Consider the following 18,041-nt stretch of genomic DNA (forward strand, 5'->3'; position numbering starts at 1 on the left):
GTGTTGGTCCAAACTAGAGCACCGTGCGGGACCATCCCTTGGCAACTTGGGTTACATCGGTACCTGTACGCTTAGCTTATCCGGTGTTGCCCTGAGAATGAGATATGTGCATCTCCTATCGGGATTGTCGGTGCATCGGGCGGCTTTGCTGGTCTTGTTTTACCATTGTCGAAATGTCTTGTAAACCGGGATTCCGAGTCTGATCGGGTCTTCCTGGGAGAAGGTATATCCTTCGTTCATCGCGAGAGCTTGTCATGGGCTAAGTTGGGACACCCCTACAGGGTATAATCTTTCGAAAGTCGTGCCTGCGGTTATAGGCAGATGGGAATTTGTTAATGTCCGATTGTAGATAACTTGACACCAGATCCGAATTAAAACGCATCAACCGTGTGTGTAGCCGTGATGGTCTCTTTTCGGCGGAGTCCGGGAAGTGAACACAGTTTTTGGGTTATGTTTGACGTAAGTAGGAGTTCAGGATCACTTCTTGATCATTACTAGTTGATGACCGTTCCGCTTGCTCTCTTCTCGCTCTTATTTGCGTATGTTAGCCACCATATATGCTTAGTCGCTGCTGCAACCTCACCACTTTACCCCTTCCTTTCCCTTTAAGCTTTGCTAGTCTTGATACCCATGGTAATGGGATTGCTGAGTCCTTGTGGCTCACTGATTACTCAAACAACAGTTGCAGGTACAGATTTTGCGATGGCCATGACGCGAGAGCGATGTTTGCTTGATTTGGAGTTCTTCTTCTGCTTCTTCTTCGATCAGGGGATAGGTTCTAGGTCGGCAGCCTGGGCTAGCAGGGTGGATGTCGTTTGTGTTTCATCCGTAGTCGGATATTGCTCTTATGTATTGTGATGTTGTATTCGTGTGGCATTGTATGACTTATGTATGTACCCCCATCTATTATGTAATGTTGATGTAGTGATATCCACCTTGCAAAAGCGTTTCAATATGCAGGTCTATCCTTGGTGGGACCTTCGAGTTCCTTTTGGATAGGGTCGCATATTGTGCGTGACAAGTTGGTATCAGAGCCTCGACCGACCCTAGGAGCCCCCTTGATTGATCGTGTAGTTTGGCCGCTGTCGAGTCTAGAAGAAAACTGTTTTTCGGAGTCTAGTTATATCAGAGAGTAGGAATTCTTTTTACTCCTCAGCCCCTTCGTCGCTCTGGTGAGGAATCTTGACGTAGGTGTTTTGAATTACTCCTCTTCCCCTTCAAATTTTTCTTTAGGATCACATAGTTGGTTTTCCGATCGTTGGTTCTCAGCTCTTTTCATCCGGTGCATTTCTCGCCAAGTTGACTCGAGCCTCTTCATCTTTGCCAAGTTCAATCCTCAGTTGTTTTCTTTTCCCACCCGCCCTCCCTTTTTCATATCAGAGCCGGAGTCCGTAATCGAGTATCCATCCTACTCGTGTGAAGTCTTTGCTTTCTTTCCTCAATGATTTCAACCGGTGTTTTCTCTTCAAGTTGTTCATCGATTCCCCCTTCCAAGTTGCCTTTGTTTTCCCGCCCTCCCACCCTTTTCTTCCCGGAGTTTGAGTCTCTGTCGAGCATCAATTTCATTCTTGTGGAGCCTCTTCAGTCTTTCGTCAATTATTTCAACCGGTGAATTCTCGCTTCATTTGACATTCGTCATCTCTTTTTCTTCTCCGGTGGATTCAATTCTAATTTTCGGTAGTGATTATATTCTTTCCCTTGGCTCAAGTGTTTTCCCTGCTCGTTCGCCTCTCGCCATTTAACTATCCCAGAGTTCGGAAGACATCTCAGGAGATTCATCTGTGTTCCAATTGATTCGAGGTTGTCACCTCATTCAAATATTTCAATTGTTCCGGTGCATCATCTATCTTTTCAACAATCCTTTTCAACAGCGTTTTCTATTAGTGGGCCCTAACCCACAGGTGTTTTTCCAGGATCTTACCTGACTCTTCTAATTCGCCGGAGTTATTCTCAATTCTTTCCAAGTGTGACGTAAGTATGATTTTCATTAGTCAGATCTTTTCCAAGATCAATTCAAATCATTTTCATTGTTGCCTCAACCTCTTCGCTTTTCATTCTCCCGGAGTATCTCAGCAATTTTGGTGATGTTTCTCGTCGTCATTTGAAGATCGAAGAAGAGTTTTCATATCATCCTCTCCAATTATTTCAGTTTGTCAGATATTCTTTCTTACCCATCCGGAGTATTTCAAAAGTTGATTTCTGTTTCCTTTCACCGGAGGCCATCGTTCCAGAAGAATTCTTCGTCCTCACATTTCAGCTACCGTTATCCAAATTATCCTGGTGCTTCGTTCAAATGTTCTTTAATCAGCTCATGATCACTTTGTTCTTTTGCATCTAAATCCCCTCTAACATATTTGTTCTTCTAATTCTTCCCGGTGATTCAGTCTCTTTCATCAGTCATTTCTCGAATTCTTATGGTGGTTCATTCAGATTCTTTTTCCTTTGCTATCGTATCAATCCATTCCTTCTTTCAATCCTACCGGTGGTTCATGAAGACCTTCTCAAGTTTGTGATATGTCACTTCTCAATCTTTTTCAAGAAGAATAAGTAGTATGAAAAATCCTTTGCTTGTCATCAATTTATATTGATGAAGGATAAGCATACAATAAATCTTATTCTTATTCTATTCAAGTGAGTAATCCCTTCCTTCGGAGTTTGTTCTTGATGAATAAATTCTAGTTCCTAGTGTTTTCATCTTTTCTTTTCCGGAGTTCAAATTTCCTCGACCATTTCGTCGGAACCTCCATCTAAATCATCGCAAGCTTTATTCTTATTCTTTCATCCTTCATTCTATCTCATCTTCCTCTAGTCACCGGAGTTCTTCATGGTGGTTCTTCATGATTTAATTCATTCTTCAAGAGTTCATCAAGTATCATTCCATCCTCTCAAGCTCATGTTCTATTCTTTCCTTGTTCAACCGGAGTGCTACCTAAATACTTCAGTCTTATTCGTCTCTTATCTCGTTCTAACCGGAGTGGTTTCAGAGTCTATCTGATTCCGTGAGCTTTCGATTCTCGTCATTCTCGTTGTTCCTCTCTTCTTCTCGAGTGCTCTCGATTCTTTGCTTCTTCTCTTGAGTTCTTGTTTCACCACATCCCATTTCTCTTCCGTCTCGGTCCTAAGATCTCGGGACGAGATCTCTTGTTAGTGGAGGAGTGTTGTAACGCCCCGGATTCGATGCGCCAGGTGTCTGCCAGTTATTCGTCGTAGTTTCCATGTCATTTGCTTGCGTGTTGCATTTTGCCATGTCACAATTTGCATTGTGTCATCATGTGCATTGCATTCCGTTGCATACATGTTCGTTTCATGCACCCGAGCATTTTCCCCGTTATCCATTTCGCAATCCGGCACTCATATGCCCTCCGGCGTTCCCCTTTTGTCTCCTGTTGTGAGTGGGTATTAAACGTTCTCAGAATGGCCCGAGGTTTGCCAAGCGGCCTTGGTATAGCACCGGTAGACCACCTGTCAAGTTTCGTGCCATTTGGAGGTCGTTTGATACTCCAACGGTTAACCGAGGGACCGAAAAGGCCTCATGTGTGTTGCAGCCCAACACCCCTCCAAAGTGGCCCAAAACCCATCTAACTCCCCTCCATGCTCTCGGTCGTTCGATCACGATCGCGTGGCCGAAAACCGCTCCTCATTTGGACTCTCCTAGCTCCCAGAATCTATAAATAGACCCTCCCCGTCCTAATTCACGGATGATTCCTCCCGTAACCCTAGATCCATCCCTCCCAGCGGTAGCAGATCCTCTCCTTCCTCGGATCCCGTGCAAAGCCACCCCGCCGCCGCCACTTGTCTCCGGCCCAGAGGCCAGCCACCACCTGCGCCGCCCTCCTCAGCCACTCCCCGTGCGCCACCTAGCCTACCCGCGCCCCAGCCTCCCTCCTCCACTGCGCGGCCCTGCAGGCCCACGGGAAGCCCATCCCGGGCCACCCCAGGCCCAACCATCGCGCGCCCCGCGCCTCCCCGCTCTGGATCGGGGCAGGAGCCCGATCCTGCAGCTCCTCCTCGTCTCCCACCCGCCACCGCCGACGCGCGGCCACAGGAGGTCACCGGAGCAGCGTCGAGGTCGCCGGAGCCCTGATCTGCCGCCCCTCTCCCTCTCCTTCCTCTTCCCCTGTGCTCATCTCCCTCTCTCTCCCGTGATGCAGAAGGCCACCATGGGAGGCAAGCTCCAAGTCCAGCCGCCGCCTCACCGGAGCGCCTCCAACCCCGCCTTGCCCGGATCCGGCAAGCCCGCGCCACCACGGACCCATTCCCGGCTGTCCCGAGCCCCACCGGAGTCCCTTCTCGCCGCCCGCTGCCATTCCTCTTCTTCAACCCCCGACCTGGATCTTCCCCGTCGAGGTCCAGATTTTCTCAAAGTCCTAAAATTATTGCATTCTCATGCCATGTTCATCGCATCAAATCTCCATGCATATTGCTCCGTTTTGTGCGTGTAATATGTCAGATTGTTCGTCTCAACGAGTACTTCACTTCATTCCATTGCATCATGTTCATTCGACCTCATCTTGATGCCTGAATCTTCGTTGCAAGAGTGCTATGTGATGTTAATCTGCTGAAACTGTTATAACATGCTCATTTGTCTTTTTTGCCATGATTGATGTGTGCATCCTATGAGGTTGATGTCTACATGTGTTTTGATCTATGCCATGCCATATTTACAGTGATGTATGCCATGTATTTTTGTGATCTCTGTGGTGACTAGTACAAGCATGCAAACTAGGCTTCGTGCTGTTGCTGATTTTAGTCCATGTTCTGCTGTTATTTTGATGCCATGTAAACATGATGCTACAGAGAGATACATGCATATTTTGAGATGCTTCAGTAAGGGTGTTTTGAACATATGGTTATTCTCTAGCCATTCATGCCCCTGTTTGCAATTATGGAGTAGTCTAGCATGTCATTTTCATGCTCTACTTTTGCTACAAAATGTTTCCTGGCAGATTGTTTACATGTTATTCAATTTTGCCAAGGTTGTTGTAGTTGATCCTTGCATGCTATGAACTTGTTCTTGCCTTGGTTTGTTTCACAAACATGTCTTCTTGCTGATGCTATGCTTATCTTGTCATGCAATGACTTGTGGTGAGTGAATCAAGCTTGTTAAGTAAGGTACTTGCTGTTACTGTTTTGCTAGGTTGAATCTGTTATTTCATGATGCTATGTAAACCTGCTGCGACTAGTCATTTTATGCATAATCTGGAGATGTTCACTGAGGGTGTTTTGTTATACATGTCATGCTCTATCCATACATGCCCCCGGTAGCATTTATAGCTTGCTGTAACTTGTTGTAATCTTGCTCCAAAGTTGCTATATAATGTTGCTGTCAGCCTGTTAACATTAAGTTCAGTTGCCATGATTGTTGCTAGTGATCCATGCACCCTATGAACTTGCTCTTGCCATGCTTAGCTTCATAATCATGTCTTCTTACTGTTGGTTGCCTTGCCATGCCATGTATTGCTCTGTGGTGAGTGGTACAAGCTCATCTACATGCCTACTTATCGTTGTTCCTGCCATGTATGAATCTGTAATATAACTTGCTATGTTTACATGGGTGCCATCATATTTTCTGATCCTTTTTGGCTCATGGTCAGTAAGGGACTTTTGTTCTATGCATTTAGTAGATTCATGACATGCTTTTGTTTGCCATGATAAGTTCCTGTAACATGTTGTTTGATAGCTCTGAACGTTGCAACCTGATGTTATTTTCTGCAAAGTCTGAACTGTTATTATTTGCAATCTGGCCATGTGTGTTTAAGCATGTTCTAGTGATTTCTGGAGATAGCTCAGTGTTCATGTTTTGTTATGCTTTACCTGTACATCATGTCCATGCCTTTTGTTTTCTTGTTGAGGTCCTGTAGCATGTTGTTTTGATGCTTGCAATATGCCTAGTTGCTGTTTTGGACAGCTTGTCTTTTAAACTTGTTTCATGTGTGTGTTGAACCGTTGCTCCGTTTTGAGTGTGCTCTAGATGAAACTTGCTTAGAATTGCATATCGTTTCATATTATCATGTTGCACCCATGTTTTGAGGTGTTTGCTTGGTGTTTGGGTGCATTTCGCATCAATGCCATGTTTGACTTGTTTTGCTCATATCTTCTAGGCCGTAGCTCCGAACTAAATGAACTTTATATGTAACTTGACTAGAATCTCGTGTAGATCATCTTGTGCATCTTAAGTTGCTGTTTAACAACTTGAACATAAGGTTTATTCAGATCTGGATCAATTTCGAAATAGGCATATGAGGACTTACCGGAATTGTTATATGTTGTTACCTGCCTCATTTAAACTTGCCTTGATGTGTTCCTCTTGTTTGCATCATCTCTTGTCATGAGTAGCTTCATGTAGTCTTGTCTTGCATCATGCTTGTTGTGGATCATGTCTTGTTCATGTGTGGTGTGTTTACTATGTTGTGTGCTTCTTCTCGCTAGTTCCCTTTTCGTTGCGATCGTGAGGATTCGTTCGTCTACGCTTGGTTCATCTTCGTGGCTTCATCCGTTCGTCTTCTTCATGGACTCGTTCTTCTTCCTTGCGGGATTTCAGGCAAGATGACCGCTACCATGGATCTCACTACTATCATTGCTATGCTAGTTGCTTTGTTCTATCGCTATGCTGCGCTACCTATCACCTGTTTATCAAGCCTTCCCAAATTGCCATGAACCTCTAACCTTTGACCACATTCCTAGCAAACCATTGCTTGGCTATGTTACCGCTTTGCTCAGCCCCTCTTATAGCGTTGCTAGTTGCAGGTGAAGTTGAAGATTGCTCCATGGTGGAAAGGATTATGTTGGGATATCACAATATCTCTTATTTAATTAATGCATCTATATATTTGGTAAAGGGTGGAAGGCTCGGCCTTATGCCTGGTGTTTTGTTCCACTCTTGCCGCCCTAGTTTCCGTCATACCGGTGTTATGTTCCCGGATTTTGCGTTCCTTACGCGGTCGGGTGATTTATGGGACCCCCTTGACAGTTCGCTTTGAATAAAACTCCTCCAGCAAGGCCCAACATTGGTTTTACCATTTGCCTCACCACCACCTATATTTCCCTTGGGAGTAATTAACCCAAGGGTCATCTTTATTACAGCCCCCCCCCGGGCCAATGCTTGTCTAAGTGTTGGTCCAAACTAGAGCACCATGCAGGACCATCCCTTGGCAACTTGGGTTACGTCGGTACCTGTACGCTTAGCTTATCCGGTGTTGCCCTAAGAACGAGATATGTGCAGCTCCTATCGGGATTGTCGGTGCATCGGGCGGCTTTGCTGGTCTTGTTTTACCATTGTCGAAATGTCTTGTAAACCGGGATTCCGAGTCTGATCGGGTCTTCCTGGAGAAGGTATATCCTTCGTTGATCGCGAGAGCTTGTCATGGGCTAAGTTGGGACACCCCTGCAGGGTATAATCTTTCGAAAGCCGTGCCTGCGGTTATAGGCAGATGGGAATTTGTTAATGTCCGGTTGTAGATAACTTGACACCATATCCGAATTAAAACGCATCAACCGTGTGTGTAGCCGTGATGGTCTCTTTTCGGCGGAGTCCGGGAAGTGAACACGGTTTTTGGGTTATGTTTGACGTAAGTAGGAGTTCAGGATCACTTCTTGATCATTACTAGTTGTCGACCGTTCTGCTTGCTCTCTTCTCGCTCTTATTTGCGTATGTTAGCCGCCATATATGCTTAGTTGCTGCTGCAACCTCACCACTTTATCCCTTCCTTTCCCTTTAAGCTTTGCTAGTCTTGATACCCATGGTAATGGGATTGCTGAGTCCTCGTGGCTCACAGATTACTACAACAACAGTTGCAGGTACAGATTTTGCGATGGCCATGACGCGAGAGCAATGTTTGCTTGATTTGGAGTTCTTCTTCTGCTTCTTCTTCGATCAGGGGATAGGTTCCAGGTCGGCAGCCTGGGCTAGCAGGGTGGATGTCGTTTGAGTTTCTGTTTGTGTTTCATCCGTAGTCGGATGTTGCTCTTATGTATTGTGATGTTGTATTCGTGTGGCATTGTATGCCTTTTGTATGTACCCCCATCTATTATGTAATGTTGATGTAATGATATCCACCTTGCAAAAGCGTTTCAATATGCGGGTCTATCCTTGGTGGGACCTTCGAGTTCCTTTTGGATAGGGTCGCATATTGGGCGTGACAACTATGTACTAAATACAGGAAGGCATGTCACATTAACAGGTATAATGTATAAGCTAAGCAGACTAGCACGTGCAGTTTAACCAGATTGGAAGAATTACAATCTAGACACCATATGCAACATGCAACCACATATCACGCTGCCAAGTTAGAGCAAGCACCTACGATGCTAGTGTATGGGAAATGTTGTAATCAACTACAGAGCTACGTTCACTATCTTCATCTAGCATTTCTGTTTCTTGAGAATCATCTCTGGAGGCTGATGCTGCATTCTTTAAATGAAGAGTAGTCCCCTTGCCTGCCTGCCTCGTCATAAGTGATTGATGAGGGATACACAAGAACATTAGTTTGATGTAAGAACATGGTTAATACACAGATGTACTAGTATGTACCAAAAACAGAAAGGCATGTCATATTCATAGATGTACTAGTAAGCTAAGAAGATGCAATTTAACCAAATTGGAAGCAATACAAGCTAGACATCCGGCTGGAGTGATGAGCATGATCATCTAGGACCTGAGATCCTGGTGGGAGGAGAGCTGCTTCACCACCATCGCAGCTTTTTAGTTGGCTTCCAGGTGATGCCTATCTTTGCTGGGCTTGTCACTGGCTCAGCTATTGCCCTGACTAGCTATTTGTCTTCTGGTGCTCACGGGATGGTGGTTCATGTAAAAAACTATCTTTCCTTTCGAATACAAGCTAGACACCATATGGAACATGCAACCACATATGACACAGCGAAGTTAAAGCAAGCACCTGGGATGGTGGTTCATTGCGAGCGAGGTCATCAACTCTAGATCTACATTTACTGTCTCCATCTGCTGACACTGCACCCTTTATAACATTGTAACATGTCGTGCCTAACCACGAACAAAGCTGGTTCAACTTCTCTCTTTTATTTTTTGCTTCTCTTTTGGCAGACTCTGAAATACCCTTGCATAAAAACACAATAGTGAGAGTATGGGTGAAGTGTGTGCAGAACTAGTGCACTGTAAAAGTAGCAGATAGCAGGTGGCTGAAAAATAAATGACAGGAGACATATGATAGCTCTACAACATTGCATGGCAAACAAAATTAGATTCTACTCCGTATGATTTTGTAATATATGAGCACAAGAAATGCAGGTACTCCTCCAGCACACCACCACATGTGGTCATATCTAAGATAACAGTCGACTGAAAATAAATAGGTCAGTCGATTTTTTTAATGAACCGTCTGATCTATAAGGAACGGGCAGATGGCCTTCGTCTACCTCCCGCCAGTCACTATTGACGATCTTTCTCGAACCGCCAGTGACCACCGGCCTAGACCCTTGCCTCCGCCGCCCCGCCCTCCCATCGACCTCACACCACCGTCATGCTTGGCAGCGCCCCCAGGCCATCCCTTTAATCCCGGCCGACCTCCAGATCGGGCACCAGTAGCTCTAGGCCGCACACGCCCCTAAGATAAACACCAAGGCGCTGCTTCCCCGGCGTAATAGGCGTACTAGCCCCTGTTACGCCGGGGAATGCTTCCGTTAATTGGGAATCAACTGGCCAGAAATTGAAATTCAGGGGGCGACGGACCTCTAGGTAAGGTGAAATACTATATGAGGAGAAACCTTGTGCATCACGAGTTACTAGGAACATCTAGTATCAAGAAGAAGCGGTCAACTAGTGTCTTCTATGGGATGAATACCGTGCAAGAAGAGATGTAAGATTTGCATGAATAAGGGAAGAGGAGTACCTTTTTCGGTTCCCGGTGTGGTCACCTCCACATGTCGTGCCAATCATCTTCTTTTTACCAGGGAAACCGATGTTCTGGAGGGTGCAGGCTTGGACGAACCCATGGCCAAATTGTTGACTGTGTTGTTGTGGCCGTATGTCAGCGGAGGGGAAGCAGATCCGAGGCGGCGAAGGACGGCGTAGCAGGAACAGCTCCGGTGCGGTGGAGGGTGGCGAAGTTGGAGCGGCAATGGTGCGGCGCAGGACAGCGTGGTTGAACTGGCTCGGGTACAGACAACTCGGCCTTGGCTTCAACTACTAGCCATGGAGGGCGTTGCGGTTGAGGTTGCGGTGGACGACGACGTCGAGGTATCGGCTCCGGCGTGATGGAGGAGGGCGGCGGTTGATGGGTGGGATGGGGTGGTGGACGGAGGACGTCGGGGTTTCGCGGCTGGTGGAGAGGTAGTTTTGGCGCCCACGGAGTACGAATGGGGAATCGTACGGGTGGGGGGAACCATGTTTCGGTCTGGGACGCGCTTGTTTTTGGCTTTTTGAACAGAAGATGGGACGCGCTTGTTTGAAATTTGGGGAAAGTACAAACTTTGCCCCCCTCTTAAATTTGGGACCTACTGCGGGTCGGGGGTAGGATGGTAATCCCAGGTGTCCCAAATAGTGGGCGGGAGCGATTTTGGCCGCGCGCATGTGTGCTTAGGCCGCCATTGTGTATGAATGTTTTTCGGAGGCGGTTGTGTGGCGTCTAGATGAAGCTACAAACCTACCCCAGTTTAGACCTTTGGACATCAGGCCGGTAGGTTTCACGGGTCGGAGTTATTAGAAAAGTAATTTCCTTGTACTACCAAACATTGGTATCACGCGGTTTCGGGCGAGTAGAGGCTCTTTTGGCGCTTCATTCGAAATTTTGAAACACAAGCATTCACGTTTAAAGTACTCTTGAACTATGAGGATTGACCTAAATAGACAATGTTATATCTTGTATGTTTGAAAACCTCATTAAATTATCCGCTTCTTTTTGAAATTTTGACACTTGAAAATCCTATAACTATGATTATTTTGGAATGGAGGAGCTAAATTTGAATCTATTTTGTACACGACTACATATGCTATTATGTACAAAATCAGAGCAAAGATTGGTGCCCCCATAATTTAGGTATGGTTTACAAATGCCATGATATCAATTTTAAATAATTGAATGGACTTCATGTTGAATTCGATTTTTTAAACCACCTTAAGTTAAATTCAAATGTATGCTAGTTCATAGGTAGCTATTTATAATGTTCATTGTGTAACTTTCGTATGTATAATGTGCTTTACACACACAACATGAACTATACTCACGTTTATATTCGATTGCTAAAGCGATGCATTGTCTGGAGAACAAAATACTAACTATGTGGATCAATTGTGTCGAATAATAACATAGACATGCTCAAATTCGATAGAATCTAGATGTCTGATGGATCAATGACCACTCCTTACGCGAATTGCAAATATCATGATCCCATCCTAATATTTGGATACAATTTATATCTTTAATCAATGTGTACAGCAGTCTTTTACGTGTAGTTTCACTCTCCATCAATGGTCTCTCACACATGATCACACACTCTCTCCCGAGGTGTCTTTCTCGCACACATGCCCTAGATATAACCCTCCCTCCCTCTCGTAACCATTTACAAATGTTTTCACTAACCTTTATCACAAGCACTCTTCCTCTTGCAAACATACACACGCACAATCCCCATCGACCCTTTCTATATACATGGACCTGCCTACGTGTCTCATGTACGCACATTATCTTTAGGCCTGTCTCTCACGCATTTTCTCACACCTCTCTTCCTAATCGACGAGTATGATTCTAGCAGAGCATTCTATAGGATGCCCCTTAAAGTTAGGTTGGGTGAATAGTAATATCAGAGATAAAGGGGTTACCTTAGTCCGAGAACCTAGGGTTACAAATCCTAGCCGGCTTTGTCAGTGGACACAGAGTCCTTCACATTTCTGCTATCTTTGTCTTGTACAACTAGTCATCCATGGGTCTTCCTAAATGCGTCACGGGCCGACCAATGTGGCGCAAGACGGAACCGAACGAAGGGCCTCACCTCGACCCACTGGACCTCTCGCGGTGACACACCCTCTGCCCCCACGTCTCATTATCTTCTCACACACACACATACCAACACAAACACCACACACACAGATAATTTCTCCTGGTGCCTCTATTCCCTCCCCCCTTGCATATACACACTCAAGGGAATGGAATCTCTCTCGTGACGTCATATTCGTCTCTCTCTCTCTCTAGATCACTCTCATTTCTCATGCTATCTCTCCCACGCCCCCACCCCCCGTCGGCCCCTCTATACATGCCTCTCTCGAATACGTAATACACACACATACCTCTCTAGGCCCCGCCAAATGCATCAACTACACATTCACACATGTTACATCACGTACCCCACTGATCTAAAAAGCCCTCTCTTCACGTTTATTTCGCATACAACATTCCTTTTGAATAAAGTGTGGCCAAAAAATTATTTTAGAGTTTCTACATATATACAACATTACAAAGTTATATGGAGGAGTACGAATGCTAATTTGCATTGCATGGTGCCCACAATGATATTTATTCCGCACTGTGAATTTGTATATTTTTATACTATATACAAAATTAGTCATAATAAAGAGAAACGAAGAGCATCTCTCTCCATCACATACCACCCTGTATGCCCCTTTCACATATGCACACAAAACTATCTCCAGGTCCTCTAAAAGTAAGCCCCCAGAAAAGTCACGCATGTTACATCTTTCTCTCGTGATATATGCAATGACGATCATTGTATTTGAAGCGAAAGCACGATACGTACATTGGACTTCAGAATCCACTCATTACGGTCACCATTTATGTTTAGTGGTTATTATATAGTCACGGGCTCACCGTACAACTCTGTATTTGCTCATGACATGACTAGTTGACCAGTTAAACGCTCCACGTGGCACCTCTAGTGTTGCATCACGTTATCTCACTACCATCATGCCCACCTGTCGACTTGTATCTACTCTACATCGACACTCTTATAAAATACATAAAATACACTCTTATAAAAAACAGAGTTGGTGATGATGGTGTGCCTGCCATCCTGCAATATAGGCCGTCTGATTTATATCTGACGGATAGGAAAGAAACTATGGCAATTTTGCAAAAAGGTACCCACACACCACTCCACATTTGCAAATAAGGCCTTCCCTCGTTCATCCTTTTATCTCACAATATAAACAAGTCATACAAATGCATCTTGATGTTACGTGCAACGCACGGGCATCTTGCTAGTAAGAATGAAAACAAACGATAAAAATATATTTGGACGGTGGTTCGAAGTCATGACCGCGGGCACAACGGACAAGGTGGCATTGTATTAGTATGCTGAGCCGTCTGTTTTAACACACAGGAGCTGGTGTGGTGATTATACACACACGCACGCATGCACATGAACTGCATCCACGCAACACTCACACAAACACATGCACCCACGCACGCACGCAACACTCACACGTACACACGCAGCCACGCACGCACGCAACACTCACACGCACACACGCACGCATGCATACACACACCAGTACACCACACGACTGTCGGATTTCGGGTTCCGGCAGACCCTTGATGTTCGAACTCTGGGGTGTGCGCGAAGATCTTTCCCCTACAACTCATGTTTCGATGCCTCGCAAGGAATCTAGGCTAGCAAGAAGAACACACAAAGGACACGAGGTTTATACTGGTTCAGGCCACCATTGTGGTGTAATACCCTACTCCATTGTGTGGTGTGTTGGATTGCCTCAGGGGCTGATGATGAACAATACAAAGGGAGAACAGCCTCGCGAGGGGCTGTTCTTGAGCTGGTGCGATGAACTGCTTGGGTGAGTTCAGTCGCTTCTCTCTAGTCTATGCGCAATCACGATCCGATCCCCCCTCTACTGTGGTGGCTAGTCCTATTTATAGAGGGAGGCCCTGGGCCTCTTCCCAAATAATGAGCGGGAAGGACACCAAAAATTGGCCATTTTGAAGGGAAACATCTAGTACACTTATCCTGACTAAAGTTGGTCTTCGACTGCCAAAGACTCTGGCGGTGACGCTGTCCTGGGCTCCACGATGACTTCCATCCTGCCGCTCTCCTGGTCTTGGTCTTGTTGCACCAAAACTGTAACCTTTGCCTGATGCCTTGGCATGTGCTTGCCCCCTTTGCACCAAAGGGGAAACAAGGACACTGCGCAGGCCGGTGCCTGCCTGGCGCGCGCCTGGTCTCGATCGTCATGGCTTGCGTCACGGGCTCCTCGCGAGGTGCCCTGCCTTGATCTCTCTGCCCCCTCGTGAGCCTGCCTGATGAGGCTGCTCCTGAGGAAGCTTTCTGTCGTCAGCCCCGCGAGGCTTGGTCCCTCGAGAGGGTCTTGAGCTTGAGCTGATGAAGCTGGGCTGCACTGGGCCCCCACTTGAGCCACGCCGCAGGCCGTAGGCAGGCAAGTCTGGGGACCCCCGTTCCCAGAACGCCGACAGTAGCCCCGGGGCCCAAGGCATGCCCGGACTTGGCTTAGCAGAGAAGCGAAGGGTCAAGTGCGATGCGCCGCGGGCCCCCATAGCCTGCAGCCTTGGGCGCCGTGTGGCGGTTGATTGGACGTGGGCGTCTCCGCTTCCCCATGATGCCTCATTACATGCCCGGTTAGGCGGACCCGTGGTTGCACACAGCCATTCCCCTTTCGTCGTCCGCGTGCTTCCTGCCCTTCTTTCTTCCTAAGGCTCCAATCTCCGCCTCCAATCCAACTCGAACTCCTTCCCCGTCCCATTGCCATGGCGCCAACAAAGAAGGAAAAGGGGAAGAAGCCCGCGCCTTCACCCCGCTCGCCTTCGGTGGCGGCCCCCGCCGTTGATCGGTCAATCATACTCAATCCTGAAGCCTTGAACAAGGTCCGCTCTGCCCTTGCCACCATCTTCAACAAGTGCAGCAGAACCACGGTCTGGCCTGCGTCCCATGCCTCCTTTGATAGGGTCATCACGGAGGTCCGGTTCTTCGCTGATGCCCTGTGGGCGGGTCTGGTTCCCCCCTTTTCCGCTTTCTTCAACGAGGTGTTCTCCCATTATCAGATCCACATGATGCACCTCGGTCCTGAGCCCATTACCCTCCTGGCTGTCTTCGCTTTTGTTTGCGAGGCAATGGTGGGAATTCCTCCTTCCGTTGCCCTGATGTGCCATTTCTTCTCTTTGCGCCTGAGCGACCCCACTCAATGCTTGGGGTGTGTGAGCTTCCTCGCTGTTCCGGAGACGGCTGCTACGGGGATCGATTTCGGCCTTCCTCCTCCTGAGGCCAGGTTCAGAGAGCGGTGGATGTATGTGGATGTCGGAGTGCCCAGCCCCCTGCTCTCGCACCCAACCTTGCCTGTTGTTCCCAACTCAGGCTGGGGTCAGGACACGCTCGTGAGCCCCCGGCTCGCCTTCGTCTGGCGCTGCTTCCAGAGTTTGAGGGCGCTCGATGTGACGACACCCAAGGTGGTGAAGGAGTTCCTCCAACATCGCATTGCTCCTCTCCAGTGCCACTCTTGCCGGATGTGGGACTTTGCGGGGCACAAAGACCGCATGCGGCTTCAGGAGGAGGACCTGGTGCCTGAAGTGCTGCGGACGGTGCTCAGGGTCCTGACTGGCGACCCTTCCCTAGGAAGCCTTCGACACGATGCTGCCCTCTTGTATCTTTGCTCGGACAGGGCCGATTTTGTGAGGCAGATGCCCAACTTTGATGAGTGGGGGCTGCACCCGGCTGGCCTCACGGGACCCTGCGAGAACCCAGTTGTTGTGGTTGCCCTTCCAGTCGTCCACAACAGTCCTTCCTCAGGCGATGGAGCGGGGAGGCAAGAACCAGCGGGAGCTGAGGGGGCTGACGTCGAGGTGCTGACGCCGCGCGGAGCCCCGAAGGCAGCATCCCCTGAAGCCCATCCTGGAGCAGTGGCTGGCGTGGAGTTGTGGCCTACGGCTCCCGAGGCCGGGGATTCCGAGGCCCCGACTGTTCCTCGTGAGGCGATGCCTGGCGGCGTCCCCCAGGCCGGTTCCCTCGGTGCTGATCACCTTGACGCCTCATCCATGTCGCAGGCCGACCCTTGCGCCGAGCGCTTAGGTCAGTTCCACGGAGACTTCGAGGCCCTCCGCAAGAGGAAGGGGGCCTTGGGTGGTGATGATCGCCCTTGTCGCCTGTTGAAGCGCACGAAGTACTTTTCCATGGACGAGTAAGCCCTCTTCTTTCTCTACTCCTTTACCTCACTGGCCCTGCAGCTGATCGCGGCCTTTCAGGGCCCTTCCTGCCGAATTCGCGGAGACGGCCAAGGAGCCATCCCCCCAGGCTTTGTCTTCACAGCTGACCCTAGGCGCGCCGAGCTCAAGCGGCACCCCTGCCAGTGGGCTGGTCGAAGGAGTGGTCCGTCCCGCTGGGCACCTCGAGCCTGCACGCCTGTTGTCCTCCCTTCACGAGCTCTCCTGGGGTGCAGCTAGCTTGCCCCGTGCTCCTTCCCTGATCATGGATGGCGACTGGCTGAAGTCAGCCTTGAGCTCCTCTTCTGGGGACAAACCGACGCCAAGCCGGGCTCCTGGCGAGGTCTGTCCGGCGATCATTGGGGCGCCAGCCCCCAGCCCCGTGCCGGGAGGGGGCATGCCGCCTCAGGGCCCTCCGCATACGCCAGTGGCAGAGGGTGACACGAAAGACGTGCTTAGGTGCGCTCGGGAGCGTCGCGCCCTTCGTCAAGAGTTCCTCCAGGGGGCGGCGGATGCGGTGAGCCGGATCCGCACGGAGCTTGCTGGTGAGGATGCACGCCTTATGGCCGAAGGCCTGCGCCTCACTGAGGAGAGGCGCAAGCTGAGGGTAGTCATCGCCCTTGTGCGTCACCAACGTGACCTTGATAATGCGAAGGCTGAAGCGTCGCTGGCGGCCTCGGGACAGGCCTGCTCCCAGGCCGTCGAGGAGGCCCGGGAAGTAGACCGACGGCGCAGGGATGCGGCGGAGTGGGCATGGGAGATCCAAGCCTGGAGCAACTCTCTGGAGCAGCAAGTGGAACTGCGCGAGGCGGCCCTTGTATCGCTGAAGGGGGCTTCCATCGACCAGGCGAAGCTCCTGAAGCGCGAGGAGGCGCTGACGCTGGAGGCCGCCGAGCGCAACCTTGACCTTGAGCGGCTGGAGATGAGGGAGCGCCTGGTGACTCAGGCGGAGGATGACGTCTCCGCGTGCGAAGCCGAGTCCAAGAAGTGGTTGACCGCCGCATGGCGGAAGCTCGCTCGGATCTCGAGCGCGAATACAAAGTGAGGTTGGAGTTGATCAGGGACGAAGCTGAGGGCAGGACCGCGGCCCTCAGGGCCAAACTGGCTGAAGTGACGCGGGGTGCGGACTCCTCCGCAGCCGCCCTTGGCGCAGCGCAGGTGGAGCTGGCCTCTTCCCACATCGAGCTGCTTCTTCTCCAACAGAGGGTTGATGGTGTCGAGGCCATCGCACGGCAGAATGAGGACGAGATCCATCAGTGGCAGATTCTGGAGCACGAGGATTCCCCCATGCTCTGAACACTCAGGGAAAGGGCTAACACGGCCTTGGGCAACATTTGCTAGGCTGCCGCCGAGGAGCCGCATGAGACCAACTATGCCGGCAACCTCCAATTTTTTACTAACGTGGTGACGCTTCTGGAGAACCGCTCTGAGAGGTCTTGTTGGCTTGTCGAGGAGAGGAGCCGAGCCTTGCTCGGGCGTGCCTTCTCTCGTGTCTTCAGCTATCTGCAGGACAGGGGGCCCCACTTCGATTTTGACGCCGCCATCGCACCTGTGCCCATAGCCATCCGGGGCGACCTGGCGCAATGGGTGGAGGACAACATGGATGCCCTCATCAGGGCCTTCGCATCTGATGATGACGGCGTGATGGTGGCCGCCGATGAAGGCGGCGTTGTGGACGAGCCTGGCGCTGACGGAGGTGTTGGCGGTGGTGGTGATGATGTCAGTGACACCAGCGACGCCTCTGGAGGCGCCCCAGAAGACGCGGTGAGTGATATGTCCGACTGATTGTATGTCACCGCTGTTTACCCTGCATGAAGAAGGTTCGGGCTCGGCCCTGAAGATTGTAAGAGCATTTTGGGAGGGGAAGCCCCTCATGTAAAGGTTTGCGATCAGTGC

Source organism: Triticum dicoccoides, chromosome 7B (assembly GCF_002162155.2).
Source record: "Triticum dicoccoides isolate Atlit2015 ecotype Zavitan chromosome 7B, WEW_v2.0, whole genome shotgun sequence".
In the NCBI taxonomy this organism is placed as follows: domain Eukaryota; kingdom Viridiplantae; phylum Streptophyta; class Magnoliopsida; order Poales; family Poaceae; genus Triticum; species Triticum dicoccoides.